Source organism: Hylobates moloch, unplaced genomic scaffold (genome assembly GCF_009828535.3).
Source record: "Hylobates moloch isolate HMO894 unplaced genomic scaffold, HMol_V3 SCAFFOLD_2, whole genome shotgun sequence".
NCBI lineage: Eukaryota > Metazoa > Chordata > Mammalia > Primates > Hylobatidae > Hylobates > Hylobates moloch.
Genome location: NW_026652277.1, coordinates 35,247,747 through 35,266,748, shown reverse-complemented (window position 1 = coordinate 35,266,748; position 19,002 = coordinate 35,247,747). Strand labels below are relative to the sequence as shown.

General features: G+C 34.0%; 1 protein-coding gene and 1 long non-coding RNA gene across 3 annotated transcripts in view; one reads left to right on the top strand and one right to left on the bottom strand.

Moving 5' to 3' along the window:
• STPG2 (sperm tail PG-rich repeat containing 2) overlaps window positions 1–19,002 on the bottom strand; it is a 688,703-nt gene that overhangs the window by 18,956 nt on the left and 650,745 nt on the right. The gene's annotated exons all lie outside the window — the stretch shown is intronic.
• Window positions 1–19,002, top strand: part of LOC116457414 (uncharacterized) — a 126,628-nt gene that overhangs the window by 95,898 nt on the left and 11,728 nt on the right. The window contains exon 4 of the long non-coding RNA XR_004245030.2: window positions 4,117–4,164. This is a non-coding gene — a long non-coding RNA (uncharacterized LOC116457414). The remainder of the gene's footprint in view (window positions 1–4,116; window positions 4,165–19,002) is intronic.

Below are 19,002 nucleotides of genomic sequence, written 5' to 3'. Positions count from 1 at the left end.
TTTGAGACAGAGTCTTGCTCTGTTGCCCAGGCTGGAGTGCACTGGCATGATCTCGACTCACTACAAGCTCCGCCTTCTGGGTTCACGCCATTCTCCTGCCTCAGCCTCCCCAGTAGCTGGGACTACAGGTGCCTGCCACCACGCCCAGCTAATTTTTGTTGTATTTTTAGCACAGATAGGGTTTCACCATGTTAGCCAGGATGGTCTCGATCTCCTGACCCCGTGATCCGCCCGCCTCGGCCTCCCAAAGTGCTGGGATTACAGGCGTGAGCCACCGCGCCTGGCCAGGATGCCTCTTTTTAACAATGTCAGTTTCTACTTTAGATGGCTTCAGATTTATTTTCACTTCGAGTTTTGTAAAATCTATATTAGTGTGTTGATTGGGTCCCTCTAATCACTGAGTTTATTTGCATAAACTCTATCCGCACGTACTACAGAGAAGCATGTTCTGTTTCCTCTCTGTCAGTCTTGCTATGTTTCTTTGATATTTCACTCTTTCAAATAATTAGAGAGTGACAGTAGAAGCAATATTATGCTTCACTTACTAAAGCTCTACAGAGTCTTTATATAAACCAGGGCATTCACATCACAATCAGGTAATTAGTAATTGAATTATAGTTTAACTATAGAGAATTAGCTACAGTGCTTATAGAAGAAAGTTCCACTTTCTCCTCTTCCATCAACCCCCACCACTACATCCACCCACTTTCCTGCATCTGGACCCCTATATTATATCCCTTTATACTCAGTAGGATTTTCTCTGGAAGCCCCATTCAAAATTTCAACATTGTTCCTCAGACCTAACATGTGATAGCTTCCTTCTCTGCTTTATTTTTTTCTATTTATTACAATATGCATATTATATATTTTATTTTGTATTTTGCTTTGCTTCTTATCTAGCTTCTTGGAAATTGTTTTTGTCTATTGGTTCTATAGTACTTAGATCTATTCTTGACAGACATTTGAATTATTTTTCTTTTTTTATTTTTATTTTTTGTAATTCTGGAGACTTTAGGTCTTCACTTATTTCGGGACAATCTCAACTAAGATTATTTTGTGCATCTCTTCTCCATTTTCTTTCCTTTTTTCTTGGAACTGCTATTAGGCATGTTTAACCTTCTTAAACGATTCTTCATGTATTTCTTCAAGGAAACGTTTATTAAAAGCATAACATACATATAGAAAATTGCATAAGTATTATTTAATGAATTTTCAAAAAATGAACACTGCTGTGTAACCAGCACCCAATCAAAAACAAAGTATCATCAATCCTCCAAAATGCTCTTATGTTCCCACACCCAGTCACAACTCCCATATGCACTCCTGAGCCTGCAATAGCCAGAAGAAACTTGACTTCTAACACTATTAGTAGATCACCATTGCCTAATATTGAACTTTGGATAAATGGAATCACATAGAAAATTTCCTCGAGTCTGGTTTCATTCATTCAACATTATGCTTGTAATATGGATCCGTGTGGTTGCATATAACATTCATGCTCAGTTCTCCTCTTCATTCCATTTTATAAATACACCACAATGTATTTTATCCACTCTATTTCTGATGACCATTTCTGGGTTGTTTCCAATTCTAGCTATTAAAAATAGTGTTTCTATCCATCATTGCACGTCTTTTGGTGCACATATATACACATTCCATTTCGTTATATACCCAAAAGAGTAACTGTTGGGTCATAAACTATTTATACATTTAGTTTTACAGAATCTACCAAGTAAAGCATATGAGAGTTTCATTTTTCTCCACATCTTTTCCAACATTTGGTTGTCTCTCTCTCTCTTTCTTTCTCTCTCTCTCTGTCTCTCTCTCTCTCTCTCTGCATTTTAGCCATGCTAACGGGAATAAAGTAGTATAACACTGCTATGGGCAGAATGTTTGTGCTTCGCCCAAAATTCATATGTTGAAATCCTACCTCTTGCAATGTCATGTTATTAGGAGGTGGCGACTTTGGGAGGTAATTAGATCATGATGGTCGAGCCCTCATGAATGAAATAAGTGCCCTTCTATGAAGAGGCCAGAGAGCTAGCTAGCTTTCTTTTCATCATGTGAGAAAACAAGAAGTCAGCAGTCTGCAACCCAGAAGAGGGCCCTTACCAGAACCCAACCATGCTGGTATGGTGATCTCAGATTTCCAGCCTCTAAAACTGTGAGAGAAAAATAATTCTGTTGTTTATAACCCACTCAGTCTATGGTATTCTGTTACAGCAGCCCAAACTGACTAACAAAAACACTGTAGTTTTAATTTGTTTATCACTTATAATGAAGTTGAGGACGTTTTCATATGCTAACTTGCCACTTGCATATCCTTTTTTCTTTTTAATGTGCCTGTTCAAGTCTTTGTCCATTTTTATTGGCTGTCTGCCTCTTTTAAGTCTATTTTTAGAACTTCATTTCTAGATTCATTTCTAGATATCTATAATTAGATATCTTCACTCTTTTCTGTGTTATGCCCTTCCATTCATTTTAATGGTATCTTTTAATCAATAGATATTCTTTATTGAATGTCATCCAATATATCATCTTTTTATTATTAGTTAGCATTTTTTGTGTCCTCTCAAAGAAGTATTTGACTGACTTAACCTCATGAAGATAGTCTCCTACTTCTTCTTTTCTAGAATCTTGAATTTTTTTTTTTCATTCTTAGATCAACAATACATCTGGAATCAATTTTGTACGTAGTGTAAGATAGCACTCAAGATTCTTTTCATTCCATATGGAAACCCAGTTGAATGAGCACTGGTTATTGATAAGATCAACTTTCCATTGTCCTACATATTTATGGCTCTATTTGTTACTTGTCCTCTTTTCTCACATTTGTCTCTTTATTTTTATGTCAATGTCATATTGTCTTACTTATGGTAGTTTTATATAAATCTTAATATTTGGTATGTAAATCATCTAAGCTATTTTCTTATTCATAATTGCTTTCATTATCAAATTCTATATAAATTTTCAAATCAGCACGTCAATTTTCACACACACATACAATCCACTGAGATTTTTAATTGGGATTACATTAAATTTATTTAAAGGTCAATTTTTGGAAAACTAGCATCCATAAAATACTGAACGTATAATCATAATACCTTCCTCTATTTATTTATATAATTCTTAGTTTTTGTCAATAATTTTTTGTAGTTGTCAGTTTAGAGGTCTTGTGCATCTTTTGCTAGTTCTTTTTGGTATTTTTTTTATATCATTGGCATGACATTTTAAAATTTTATTTTCCAATAATTTGTTGCTGATAGCTATAAATTTTAATTTATTTTTGTTCACTGACTGTGCTGAACTCATTTATTTTCATGTACCTTACCTACAGATTATTTTGGACTCTTAAATTTCAAAATGTGTTATCAGCAGATGTTTGCAATTTTATTTCTTCCTTATTGTACAGACTAAGAACTCCAGTATAGAACTGAATATCAGTGGTTATAACTAGCATTCCTGATGACTTCCCAGTCACAGGCAGAAAAAGCTTTCAATAATTCACCATTATGATTTTTAAAAATTTCTTTATCTGATTATATATTTCCTTCTATTCATTTGTTAATAGTCATTTACAATAAATGAGCATAAATTTTGTCCTTTTATTTCTGAATCTATTAAGATGATCACATAATTTTTCACCATTATTCTGTATGCAAATGTGGTAAATTATAATTTTTTCATGTTTTATTTTTGTTACCCTTGCTTTTCTGAAATATTATCCAGCTTTCAAGCAGTCTTTTACATTTTTCATCTCTTTATCTTTTTGAATTGTATTGTAACCGATACCTCACATTTACCTTTACTTCTTTGCTCAGTTGTGCCTAGCCACTACAATTTTTTTTATTTAAATGAATTTATGTACATGTTTATATATAAATTCCAGATGCTTTATTAGCTTTTAATAAACATTTTATTTAGGTATAACTTTAGGTTTATAGAAAAGTAGTAGAAAGGATATTAGAGAGTTTCTGTATATACTATACCACTTTCTTGTATTGTGTTTTTGTTGTTTGTTTTTTGTTTATTGTTTTTGAGAAGGAGTTTCACTCTTGTCACTTACGCTGGAGTGCAATGGTGTGATCTCGACTCACTGCAACGTCTTCCTCTCAGGTCCAAGCGATTCTCCTGTGTCAGCCTCCCAACTAGCTGGGATTACAGGTGTGTGCCACCATGCCTGGCTAATTTTTGTATTTTCAGTAAAGATGGAGTTTCACCATGTTGGCCAAGCTGGTCTTGAACTCCTGACCTCAGGTGATCTGCCTGACTTGGCCTCCCAAAGTACCAGGATTACAGGCATGAGCCACTACACTCGGCCTCTCCTATTGTTATTATCTTACATTAGTATATTTGTTATCACTAATGAATCAATATTGATACGTTACTGTTTAGTAACACCATATGTTTTTTCAGATTTCCTTAGCATTCATCGAATGTTCTTTTTCTATTCTGAGATCCCATCTTGATACCATATTACATTTAGTAGATCAGGTCTTTGTGTGGCTTTATACCGCACTCCTTTCTATTGCTGTATAGTATTCCATTACATAGATGTACCAAAATTTGATTTTCCATTCACCTACTGAACAACATCTTGGTTTCTTCAAGTTTTTGGCAATTTTGCATAAAGCTGTTGTAAATATTTGCATGAAGGTTTTTATATGGACATGAGCTTTCTAATCAGTTGGGTAAACGCCTAAGAACACAATCATTGGATTGTACAGTAAAGCTACATTTAGCTCTGTAAGAAATTTTATAAAAAATATGTGAAATATTTGGGGGAAAAACATAAAAATGCAATACAACAGTAAAAAATGACACAAAATGAAAGTACACAGTATAACAACTACTTATATAGCATTTACATTACATTAGGTATTATAAGTAATCTAGAGATTACTTAATACTTTGGAAGATGCCAAACTATCTTCCAAACTAGCAGTGGTGCCACTGTTCATTCTGGAATTAATTCTATTCCAGTCAGTGTTGTTCTTCATCCTCACCAGCAGTTCACCCAGCTCTGTCACCCAGGCTGGAGTGCAGTGGTGTGATCTTGGTTCACTAAAACCTCTTCCTCCTGGGTTTAAGCAATTCTCCGGCCTCAGCCTCCCAAGTAGCTGGAATTATAGGTGCGCACCACCATGCCCAGCTAATTTTTGTATTTTTAGTAGACAGAAGGTTTCCCAGGCTGGTCTCCAACTCCTGACCTCAGATGATCTGCCTGCCTTGGCCTCCCAAATGTTCCTTATATTTTTACATGCTTATTTACCTTGTCACTGGTGCTTGCCTGGTACATGTCACCATATAATAGTGGGGATAAATAGTGGGTGGATTGAATTATTCTTTAACAGAATATTTGCAAGAAATCTCAATGTATTCTCGCATAGGTATATATCAACAGTCATAAAAGATCATATTTATGTCCAGTCAATTATAGTACTCAACCTATGCACCCTTAAAAAAAGTCATGATTTTTTTCTGCTCCTGTTTTCTTCAGCTGGAATAGTTTCAGAATTGTATTAGGTTAAGTTCTTTCCCCTGGAGAGTATAACTTTATTTTGGAAAAGGTTACAGTCTTACTTCATAATGGTTACTCTTCTCTCCCTTGAAGGAAACTTTCCAGGATTCAGGCTAGGAGAACTTGTTGGTGAGCTACTAGAGAGAAAGCACGTGAATATGTGGGTTAGAAAGCCTGGAGCTTTCTAATTACCAGGCTAGTTCTGGATCAGCCTCCAGCAATTTGTCAAAATTACCATTGTACTTATTCCTCTCAGTTGATGGATCCAATGGCTTCAACTCCTGATCTCATTTGCTGTATCACTCTGTACTTGTCTCTGTCCAGATTTCAAAGTCGTGGCCGTTACTGCAACTTGTTTTTAGATGTCCAAGTGAAGTCATTATTTTTCACTTTGTCCAGATTTTTCTTATTGTAAAGACAAGAGTGATGACTTTCAAGCTCTTTATATATTAGAGCTGAATCCAGAAGTCTATTTGGATATTTGAAAAATATATCTGTTCTTTGTGTATATATGCTTTCCAGGTTTTTCATTCTGTGTTCTATTATATCATTTGTTTAATCATATTAATCATATATTTCATAATCTCTTATCAGATTCTTTTATCTTATACAGTATTCTCTTGTATCCATATGGGATTGGTTCCAGAAACCCCAGTGGATACCAAAATCCTCAGATGTTCAGGTTCCTGATATAAAATGGCATCATATGAGCATATAACTTATGCACATCCTCTCATGTATTTTAAATCATCTCTAGATTACTTATAATATCTAATACAATGTGAATGTTATATAGTCATTATACTGTATATTTTTATTTGTATCATTTTTTCTGTTGAATTGTACTTTTTGATGTTTTTCTCCAATATTTTTGATCCATGGTTGGTAAAATCTGTGGATAAGGAACCCACAGAGACAGAGGGTCAACTGTAATGTTCTTGAGTATATTAATTCTCCTGTTGTTCACATGTGTTTATTCTTCCTCACAGTGGTTTGTAACTTTCTGGTTGTCATTGTTGTTGTTGTTAACTCATTTTCAGAGTTTAGGAAAGAAAAATTTGTTCAAAACCAAAAATAGTCCTACGGAGAAGTTTTGTGTTTGTTTCTACAAGATTCCAGGGTTTTAAATAAATCCTTTATATCTATGCATTATAATACCAAAAGGTAATAAAAAGTATATCCATACCTATGATTTATGCAAGCCCATCATTTGAATTTTTCCTGTTCAAAATATCCAACCATATCCAACTTGTAGCACCAAGGCCATAGAGTCTATTTGTCTGAGATAGAAATTTTTGTGTTTATACAGCCTTTCTGAGTGTGTAATTAATAGAAGTTAGGATACATCTGCATCACTTTTGTTTCCAAATATCTAGATATGCCCTAATCAGTTAACTCTTAGTGATAATGGTTAAGATGAGTATGCTTTCTTGAACTATACTGTCTACATTTAAAGTCAAGCACTGCCTCTTAACAGTTTTGTGAATGGGGCTAGGTGCTCAGCTTCCTTTTCCGTTAATGGGAATAAGCAGTTCTTAGAAGAGGGCTTGGGACGTAGCAACTGATCAATATTTGTTAGTTATCTGTGCTATTTACTAATATTCTGTTTCTACTTCTTTCTGTGGATTTTAAGTGTTTATTTTTCATATAAAAGTTTTAACTTTTTAGATGAATAAGTCTATTACATTTTTCTTTTGTGAGTCTCGTCCATTGTTTATGGTTATATTAGTCATACCTTTCCAGAGTTTAACAAAATCATCCAAAACATACGTAAACATAGCAGAAATGTAAGAACAAAAAATGAGCTGCTTGAATAAGTTGGTAAATTAATGAATATTAGAAAAAGAAACTACTGATCTTTCTCCATGTCATTTCAGAAAACTGGATCATAGATTATTTGATGCCATATATCATGCATTCAAGTGTGAAATAGGATTACCTATAAGTTGAGAAATAGCTATAGAGTTTGTTAAAGATACTTGCAATGGACTTTTTAGTACCCAAGCTACTATAGTCAAAACCGACAAATGTGTGAAGAAAGAAAATAGTTAACATTTTAGTGACATTTTTAAAAAGTTCACAACATTCAAAAGAAATACTATCGCTGAGAAATGGAAAATGACTAAGTTATCTCCAGTATCTGAAAAAGGTCACAAGAATTGCATAGCCACTGAATTTAACCCTATCTTTTGGGGAAGCCTTAACCAGACATTACTTTGACTTTATTACAATCAAAATCTGATTATATTTAAAACCTTACAAAACGAGTATTTTTCATTTTCATGGCAATCATAAAAGAGGTTTATCATTTCATAAATTAAAATGTTAAAAGTATATGATTTTAATTTGATGATTTTAATATTTTAAATTGGGTAAAAAGCACATAAATTCTTAATCATATATTACCATAATCAAATACTCTTCTTCCTTTATTCATATAGAAAAAAAAATCCCAAGCATCATCATTCAATACTAATGGCAAGAGTAAAACAGAATAACCGGATGATGATTCACCAAACGAAGTTTTCAACTTTAAAATAAATTACATATATAATGAGTTCAAGAATTCATTTTACATTCATACAGTATTCATGTTATATGAACCACAAGGCCTATTAATAATAAAGTGATTCATAAAGCCTATTAAAAAGAAACCAGTCTGTTAACTGACTATACTCAAAATGGAAATGGAGAAAAAGCCATTATGAGAAAGTAGGCAAATAGGCTAAAAAGTTTAGATTGTTTTGTTGACTGGATCAGGAGATAAACGCAAACACAGAGTAGGCTAATGCAAAATAATTAGCTAGACAGCAAGGAACACTGCCAGGTACTCTATAAGTCATCTCATGGTTTGAGTAAGAATATGGCTGATAGAGTTATTAAAGCTGCTTTTGCTTTTTTTTTTTTTTTTTTTTTTAAGATGGGATACGACTCTACCTACTGCATTAAGAATGGATTTGTTCCTAGGTAAGGTACTTATGTACGTATGTGGCATACTATATAGACTGTAGAGAATAAACATTATATTATCTCTAAGAGAGTAAGCTGATAGGAAAAAGAGAGGCATTAGCATGTTTAAAGATTTTGCTACATATCCTCATAAAGATTAATCCAGTGATTAAATTATACTTTAACAGTCCGTCGTTAATTTCTTGTTTAAACAACAAAAACTAAAAGAAAAGCTTCTATATCTAGATTAAAGTTTATTAAGACTCTAAGAGATTAGTCAGTACACAAAATATTTGTCAAACTTTTTTTCCAATGTAACGGTTTCTTCAAAAATTTGTGACAGTGACAAAATCATGCATTACATTTTATTAATCTTTGAAAGTGAGATGATGGAAAGATATTTCTTTGGGTTTTAAAAATCCGTATCTATGCCCAACCAAGTTTGTTTATTTTTTAATTAATCAAAAATAAGCACATTCTTTTCTGATTGACTCTCAAGAAGAAAGGAAAACTCTAGTGCCTTCTGTGCTATCCGAAAATGAGCTTAATTGCACAGGTTGCTATAACTGACATCACCTAAATGGGAGCTCCGTACAAGCATCAGTCATCTCCTTTTGTGCTTTATTCCATTTCTCTTTCTCACATTCCTAAATGTATTGCATGCACTACTTTATAAAGCTGTGTATCTGGCACCTTCGCTTTTCAGAAGAAAAGATACTTAAAAGTGGTAATAACCAGTCCAAGCAGATTTTCTGGAGGTGGTCATTGTAAATAGAATCCCTAGACTATTAAATTTTTTCCTATGCCCTATAAACACTATAGAACAGTAAATCTACTCCCTCCCAGTTCAGTTTCTTTTCCTTCCCCTTAGGCAGAGAAAGTTCTTCCATGTGTCAAATAGCCTCAAAGTGATTTGGCCTATGCAGTTGAATGGGAGAATGAAGAAAAAGATACCTGAGAAAAGCAGTTTTATTTAGTCAGGCTACTTGAAGGTTTCTCACAGATAACTAAGAAACACAAGCTCTCCCCCCCTTGACCATCTGGCTTCTCTTTCCACACAGATATAAAAACTACAACAGAACCAAAATAAAAACCACATACAACCAAAGTTTACTGCCTTCAAAATATTATAGTATGTTGGTCTATACAATTGAATTAGCTGCCACTTTTCTATGAAATATGGATGAGAAAAACAAAGGTTGGTAATACTCTCACATATCTGGAAGCATACTCAGGCAAACATGCATCAGCAGGATATTCAAGTAGTGCTATTAAAATCCACCTGTTTATTGGCTAAAGGGAATGCTCAGTTTTCTAAAATAACAACCCAATGACATTTATAATTTTTTAAATGCATGTTAACATATTAAAGAACTGAGTTCATGCTAAATAATTTGGATTTGAAATAACTGTAGTCATTGTCTACTTTTTTTGGAATAAAATGAACCAAAACCAGAAATGAAGGAATATTGATCAAGCTAATCTGTAACAGCTGGAAGAAAATGCTGAGGATAGGCTTGACAGAAACATTGGGTTGCCCCATTATTAATGGTAGTAATGTAGAAGAAGGAACCAAATATAACTGGTAGGATGTTGCCAACAGAGAAAGTACAGTGAGAGAGCAGAATCAGAGAGGAAGATACTAGGTTCAGTTCTGGACATTCTGAGTATGTCTGAGGGATGCTAGGATAAGGAAGAGAGTGGCAGTTGCACATTTGAATCTAAGATTCATGAGATATAAAATTAGTTGTTTCTGACCCAAGACCTCAAGGAAGACAAAAACCAGAGACCCAAGCAAAACCAAGTAGAAAGACCAAGCTCATAGAGCCAAAAAGGGAGGCTGAAGAAATGCCACAGGAAGACACAGACACAGAAACTAAAACATAGAGGCAGAAATCTCCATGTCAAGAAGTCAAAAAGGCAAGTGGGAGCATGTGTGCCAAAAAAAGGTTGTGTTTTATGTGCAGGTCAGGACATAGTGAGAGAATGACTGGAGAGAGTATAAAGGACCAGTAACCAAATGAACAGACAATTAAAGAGATTTTAATTTGAGTATGTCTTATTTCTAGGAGCTATGTATAAATAAAGAAATAGAAATTTACATGAGTAAAAAATATCCTTCTGTAACAGTGAATCCTATTGAAACGACTGCATATGACGAGCTATGATTGTAGATGGTTTATGCTTATTTCCATCTTATAAAATAAAATGAAAGTCAGATTCAGGACAATTATTTTCTTATTTTTAATTCCAGCCTTCTCACTCAGGAGAGAGAGAATTAACATTAAAATAAAGTAAAGAGGCATTGAGATTAGAGAAATATGATAGATGAATCCTCTTAATGAGAGTTGGGTGATTTTAAAACACAGCTGACTGAGACTGGAGGCACATTTGCCTTTCTGGTTTGTACTACATTTTCAAAGATTTTCACTAAACATTTTCTGTGTTTTATAGTGTGGGGGGAAAAATTATTTTGCAAGGAAGAATTTGGCATGTTATATATTTTTCCTAAAATATATTATACTACATTTCAAAATATATTATACAACATGTAAACTTTAATATATAGTAGTCCCCCTTCATCTGTGGGGAATATGTTTCAAGACCCCTAGTGCATGTCTGAAATCATGGATGATACCAAACACTGTATATACTATGTTGTTGTTTTTATACACATTCTTATGATAAAGTTTAACTTATAAATTAGGCACAATAAGAAATTAACAACAATAATAATAAAACAATTATAATGAAATACTGTAATAAAAGTTATATGAATGTGGTCTTTCTCTCAATATATCTGATTGTACTGTACTCACAATTCTTGTGATAATGTGAGATGATAAAATGCAATGAGATGAGATGAGATGAGGTGAATGACTGACATAGGCATTGTGATGAGATGAAGTGAGGTGAATGACATAGGCATTGTGATGAGGTGAGGTGAGGTGAATGACATAGGCATTGTGATGAGGTGAGGGGAGGTGAATGACATAGGCATTGTGCTGTAGCATTAGGCTACTATTGACTTTCTGATGATATGTCAGATTGAGGATCATCTGCTTTGGGTGATCCTGGATCATCAAGCCATGACAGTATCGATGGTTGGGTATTAGGAGCAGACAGTGTCGATGTCAATATTAATGACTAATGAGCAGATAGTGTATACAGCTAGATACAATGGACAAAGGGATGACTGACATCCTGGCAGAATGGAGCAGGGCAGCCTGATATTTCATCACACTACTCAGAATGGCGATTTAAAACTTACTAATTATTTATTTTTGGAATTTACCACTTAGTAAATTTGGATTACAGTTTACTTTGGGTAAGTAACTAAAACTGCAGAAACTGAAACCACAGATAAGGGGTGGGGAGCTACTGTACTTGATTTATGGTGAAATGTGCATCTTTACAGAATTGGTACATATTATTATGTCATGTACAATATATTGATTATCACAGAGTTTAAACTGTGTCAGTTATCTGAGTAAATGTTTCCTGGCCACAATCTCTAGTTGAAAAAATAAAAATAGTCATATTCATATTATTAGAATAATAATGCTATTGCTAATATTTCAATGTTTTGCAAATAATCTTAGAATACTTTAAGTAATTGAAGTGATTCTTGTACATGGTATACATTTTATCTGCAGCAAAATACTGAAATACTTCTCTGGAGATCCATAGATATTCTGAGAAGGTGCCTCAGGGACCATCTTAGGGGAGGAACTAAATAGAAGTGGGAAAACAGATCAGCACCCAACTTTCTCCCAGAACAGCTGCAATTGTGTGTTCATCCTATTGACTTCTTAGTTTAAAATTCATTTTAAGACAATGTTTTAATGTTGGGAAAAATAAAACTTAATATTCCAAAAAAAGGTTTATATCAGTTAAGGATTAATATTATAAATACAATATGAATGGAATTTGAAAAAAACATTTTCTGAGTGTTTATAGATTTATCTGAGTAATGCCATTCCTTCAGTTTCGTATGACTCAAAAACAAGTTTTTATATAGCAGGTACATCCCAATGGTAAATAAAATTTTTTCTTTCTTTCAAATTCACAAATTAGTTTTAAATATACATCACACAAAATCACATGAAGGCTGATTTATTTGAGGACATTTATGTGTATATTGAGTGTGAATAGTACTTTGTAAGAAGCTTATAAATCATTCCTCCATCACAACAACAACTAGAAAAATAAAAAAATCAACAACTCTTCTTAGTTTCTTCAGAGAACTGAAGTTACAAGACAAACCATTGCCCAGAAAAATGAAGGGATAAATAGAAACAGAGAACCACAACTTAGTGGGGCAGAAATTCATTCTGAAGTTTCTGTGGGAACCAGTGTTACAGTAGGAAAATCTGAACTGTAATTGATGAATTGCTGGAGGCTCAGTGTGGACAAGTTTAAGAGATAAAAACTCCAGGGAGACGCAGTCAGTGGGCATCCCCAAACTTTGGTTAGTTTCACCTCCAGGAGCTTGCCTTGGTTCTCACAGTGAATACTGGAGAAACATCTAGTGCTTTCAGCAGGGAAAAGGGAAAAGGAACCATTTTGCAACATGTGAGAGTATTCTGTTCTTAGCAGGGCCTGCTCTCAGGAAGAAAGTATGTCCATACAAAACCTGCACACAGATGTTTATAGCAGCTTTGTTCATAGAAGGCAACCAAGATGTCTTTCAGTAGATAAACTAATTATTAATTATTTTATTACCTAATTATTAACTGTGGTATATCCAGATAATGGAATACTATTCAGCAAGAAAATTAAATGAGCTACCAAGCCATGAAAAGACATGGAGGAGCCCTAAACGCATGTTACTAAGTGAAAGAAGTCAAACGCAAAGGCTACATGTGATTCAACCTATATGTCATTCTGGAAAAGATAAAACTATGGAGACAATAAAAGGATCATTGGTTGTTGTGGGAAGTCAGGGACTCTGAACGGAGGGACCGGCTGAAGCCATGGCAGAAGAACGTGGATTGTGAAAGATTTCATGGATATTTATTGGTTCCCCAAATTAATACTTTTATAATTTCTTATGCCTGTCTTTACTGCAATCTCTAAACATAAATGTGAAGATTTTACGGACACTTATCACTTCCCCAATCGATACCCTTGTGATTTCCTATGCCTGTCTTTACTTTAATCTCTTAATCCTGTCATCTCATAAGCTGAGGAAGATGTATGTCACCTCAGGACCCTGTGATGATTGTGTTAACTGCACAAATTGTAGAGCATGTGTGTTTGAACAATACGAAATCTGGGCACCTTGAAAAAGAACAGGATAACAGCAATGTTCAGGGAACAGTGAGATAACCTTAAACTCTGACCGCTGGTGAGCCGGGTGGAACAGAGCCATATTTCTCTTCTTTCAAAAGCAAATGGGAGAAATATTGCTGAATTCTTTTTCTCAGCAAGGAACATCCCTGAGAAAGAGAATGCGCCCCTGAGGGTAGGCCTCTAAAATGGCCCCCTTGGGTGTGGCCATCTTCTATGCTCGAAACTGTAGGGATGAAATCAGACCCAGTCTCCCATAGCGCTCCCATTAGGACGAGAAAATTCCTGCCTAATAAATTTTGGTCAGACCAGTTGCTCTCAAACCCTGTCTCCTGATAAGATGTTATCAATGACAATGCATGCCTGAAACTTCATTAGCAATTTTAATTTCACCCCGGTCCTGTGGTCCTGTGATCTTGCCCTGCCTCCATTTGCCTTGTGATATTCTATTACCTTGTGAAGCACATGATCTCTGTGACCCACACGCTATTCATACACTCCCTCTCCTTTTGAAAATCACTAATAAAAACCTGCTGGTTTCACGGCTTGGGGGGCATCACGGAACCTACTGACATGTGATGTCTCCCCCAGATGCCCAGCTTTAAAATTTCTCTCTTTTGTACTCTGTCCCTTTATTTCTCAAACCGGCTGATGCTTAGGGAAAATAGAAAAGAAACTAGATGAAATATCGGGGGTGAATTTTGCCTGATATCTGGCTGAATTTCCCCCGATAATTGGTCCCAGAGGTTACGGAGGAAGGAGGTGGAGAATAGAGGGTTTTTTTTGATCACTGAAACTATTCTATACACCAATGGTGGATACATGTCATTATACATTTGTCAAAATCCATGGAACGTACACTAAGAGTGAACCCTAATGTAAACTATGGACTTTAGATGATAATGTTGTTGTCTCAATGTACGTTTATTGATTATAACAAATGTAATACTATGGTTTAGGATGTTGATTGAAGGGTTGTCCGTTTGTGGGAACTGGAGTTTATGGGAACTCTCCATACATTTTTTTTAATTTTTCTGTGAACATAACATTGCTCTAGAAAATAAAGTGTATTAACTAAATAAAAAAGGCAAGAAGACATTAAAAATGTTGGCTTTGTTGCATTTTCCATTTCATTCTTAAAAGCAATGGTCATGGCTGAAATGAGAACATGAAAAAGTGATAATGGTGGAGGTTGTGGGGTGGATAGTAACCATTCCTGTGGGATGGTCATTTTATCACTAGTTTTACTTAGAATTGCCAGCTCATGGTGATAATAATCCAACCGACTTTTAGTGGCTTTGAACATGATTTTAAATTTTTCTACAATATACTCACTTATTGCTTGCATGTAAGGCAAATTTTCCATACTACCCCTTGGTAGATATCAGGGACAAGGAAGATGGTTACAGAGAAGGAGGGAGTTTAGCCAGAATCCTTTATGACTTTTAGAGAGAAAAACCTACATTAATGTCATTACTTTATTTTTAATTTCTTTTATTGAATTTTTATAAAATTATAAAAAAGAATGTTCACTGAAACCAGTAGAAAAAAAACCCACAGAGCTGTATTTTTAAAAGTCAATAAACCACTAACTCTCCTCAAATACAAAATTCTTACCTAGCAGGTAGTAAATAACTTTTTGTGTGGGTTCACCCCTACTTTTCTCTTACTAAAACAAATATACACATAAAGATTTAACTTATATAAATATATGGCATTATGTATATATAATTCTTTAACATGCTTGTTTAGTGATATATATGATTCTCTACAAGTTAATTCATATAGCATTAATTCATTTTCTTAATTTATTCATTCACTCTATTAGCATATTTTTGTTAAAAATATACTACTGTAATTTATTCAAATCTTGCCTATGGATAAGAGGGTGTTGCTTATAAAAATACTGAATAAACATCTTTGAAAATAGATCCTGATATATAATTTAATTATTAGGGATAGTTTCTACAACATAGATTTTGCTGGGGGCAAATAGTTTTTCCAAAAATACTTTAGCACTGAATGTTTTCATTCTTTATTTTGCCAAACTTTTGTTGAAAACAGTATATAATTGTTTTGATTAATATTTCTTTGCCAAATAATTTGAATTTCTTATGTTTATAGGTCATTTACCCTTCCTCCAAATGAATTGCATATTTGTACATTAGGTGTGTTATGACTTTTTCTTAGAAATCTTCACTCTTTAACTACAATGTATATTGTATACAATGTTTATCAAAAAGTTTTCACTTAATCTAACATGTATGTATATGTTATATATAATATATATATAATATATGCACATATGTAAAATATGTATACAATATATATGTACCATATTCTATGTATGTTATATTCCATATAATATTGTGTACTGTATATCACATATGTATGGTTGGTATGTGTGTACAGGTCCTACATGGGTTTTCTTTTCATTATTCCATAAAATTCATCTTCTGTCATACTATCCCCCTTGTTCACACTGCTTCACTGTTAATTGCTCTGCTCTCCCCTAACATACCATGAATACTTTGACCTTAGAGCTTTGCACTTGTTGATCTTGTTGAACAGAGGCTTTTTCTTCAGACCGTTGCCTGGAATGACCCCTGACTGCTTAGATGCCTCTCCCGAAAGGTCCTCTTCACAGAGACTTTTCCCTGGCCGCTTATCTAAAAGGCCAGCCAGCCACCACCATCAGGCTCATTCCTGTGTGATTTTGGTTTCTTTTTTCTTTACGCCACTTACTACTGCCTAAAAAAAATGTTAACTTGCTTATATGTTTATTTTTTCTCTGTACCATTAGAATGTAAGCTCTTGGAGGAAGAAATATTGTCCATCTCTCTCATGCCTGTATACCTAGTGCCAAAGACATGTGGGCATTTAATAAATTTGTTAAATCAATGAATGTATGAATTAATATATTGTATTTAATTTATAATATGGTAAATATTTGAATAATATTCAGTTTTCCTATACAGCATTGTGGCATGTTTTCCATATATGTGCAGGTTTTATTTGGTACCCTAAAACAAACTTCTATCGTTTTCTTCATATGTATCCAGTAACTTAGTAAATTTATTTCCTAATATATCTAGTTTTATTTGGGACATTATAATGCCTAGTTATATTTTCATAATCAAAATTTCCTAATTTGTTATTTTAACTTTAAAAAATTTTTCTATATATAGCTTGTTCAACTGACTTTGCAATATTCTCCTACTAATGCTAATAGTTTTAATACCGTTTCTTTTTCTTTTTGCCATATACACGTTATTCATATCTCACATTTTCACATTTTTTCTGCCTATTTGATTATTTTTCCATATTGCATTGTTTAGAATCTCTAAAACAAAATTGAATGATAGTGATTCTAGAGGATATCACTGTCTCCATCCAGATTTTAATGGAAATAAGATTAGTGTTTTAACATTTAATATTATGCTTGCTCTGAACATTTTCCATATAGTCTTTAAATTGTTTTAATGTGCTATCAAATTATATTTTAGTTGAGCTTATTATTAGGACACATCCCTGAATTTTGGAAGCAGTTTTGCAGCATCCTTTAAAATAATTACATTGTTATTATCATTTAAGTTACTATTGCAATTAGTTAACATTGGAATATTTTCTTTCATCCCAACAATAAACTCTAAGTGGTTGCAAATATTATTCTTTTTCTGAATCAGTAAATATTTACTGATCATGAGTAGACACCTGACACTTTTCCAAATGACATCTTCAAATGGATATATCAAACAGACAGCTGGATAATTAATTTCGGAGTTTGGGGACAAAACCACAGCCAGATTGGAGATAGTATTTGGGAATCACCAGCATGGAGTAGACCAACCTATAACAATTTCAAGGTCCTGTCACTGGGTTGTGAACAGTTACTCTGTTAGAGTCCTCTGAGTGTGTGTGTATACGTGTGTGCACATGCATGCACATATTGGTATGTAACCCCTCAGTAAATATTAACTATTTTTTTGGTGTTACTATTTTATTTTACAGTAGCTTATATAGTAACTGTCATTATTTCTATTAATTTATACCAGTCACATTTGTTCTCTGACACAGGGGTCATTTATAATGACAATTTATCATTTTGTATAACAGTTTCCAATTTTCATCTCTGAACTCCTAATCACCTGAGTGGATGCCATTAGTTCTAGGGATTTATTTGTCCTTATCCTCCTAGAAAAGTATGCAAAGAAAAATTTTATGTCATTTTAATCTATCCTCAATCATCAGGTCATCAGGTGTTCTTTATGATAGTTTGCCTTCTTTTTTTTTTTTTTTTTTTTTTTTGAGACTGACTCTTGCTCTGTCGCCCAGGTGGGAGTGCAGTGGCGCGATCTTGGCTCACTCCAAGCTCCGCCTCCCAGGTTCACGCCATTCTCCTGCCTCAGCCTCCCAAGTAGCTGGGACTACAGGCACCCACCACCACCCCTGGCTAATTTTTTTTTTTTTTTTTGTATTTTTAGTAGACATGGGGTTTCACCATGTTAGCCAGGATGGTCTCAATCTCCTGACCTTGTGATCCGCCTGCCTTGGCCTCCCAAAGTGCTGGGATTACAGACGTGAGGAACCGTGCCTGGCCTCGCTTTTTAAATGATTAAAACCTCCTCATTCCCTTGTTTTTGTCATTATCTACTATTGCTTCTCTATATCCTTTGACAAATCTTATCCCTAGTTTACATTAATTCAACACATATTTGTAAATCACCTACTATATGATAAAAACTAGCATGATAACTAAATAAAAATGCATCATGCTCAGGTAAGGCTTGTGAAGAACAGGAAGTCTAATTAAAGAGATTAAGCTATCGCATAAGTAATAATACAAGGTAGAAACTAACACATTTATGATATAAAGGATGAAAACGTTAAACAGATTCAAATGAGGTTGCTGGTATTTCTGCATGGAGTGACAGGCAAGCTAACATTTAAACTGGGTTTTGAAACATAGATTGATATGGGGAATGATAGGTAAGTGATACACAAAGCAGAGTAAACAGAATACACAAAGTAAATAAAGCAGAAATACTGAGTCAAGTAGCATGGAGAATCACAAGTACTTTTATTAAGCTAAAATTATAAATATAAAACGAACTAATAGAAAGTCATGTTTAAAAAGCACATTGGAATCAGAAAAATGGAGGGCTTAGGAGTAAATTAAGACTTTTTACTTTTTACAGTGACCTGATCATTTTATTTCTGATAGATTAAAAGGACAGCAA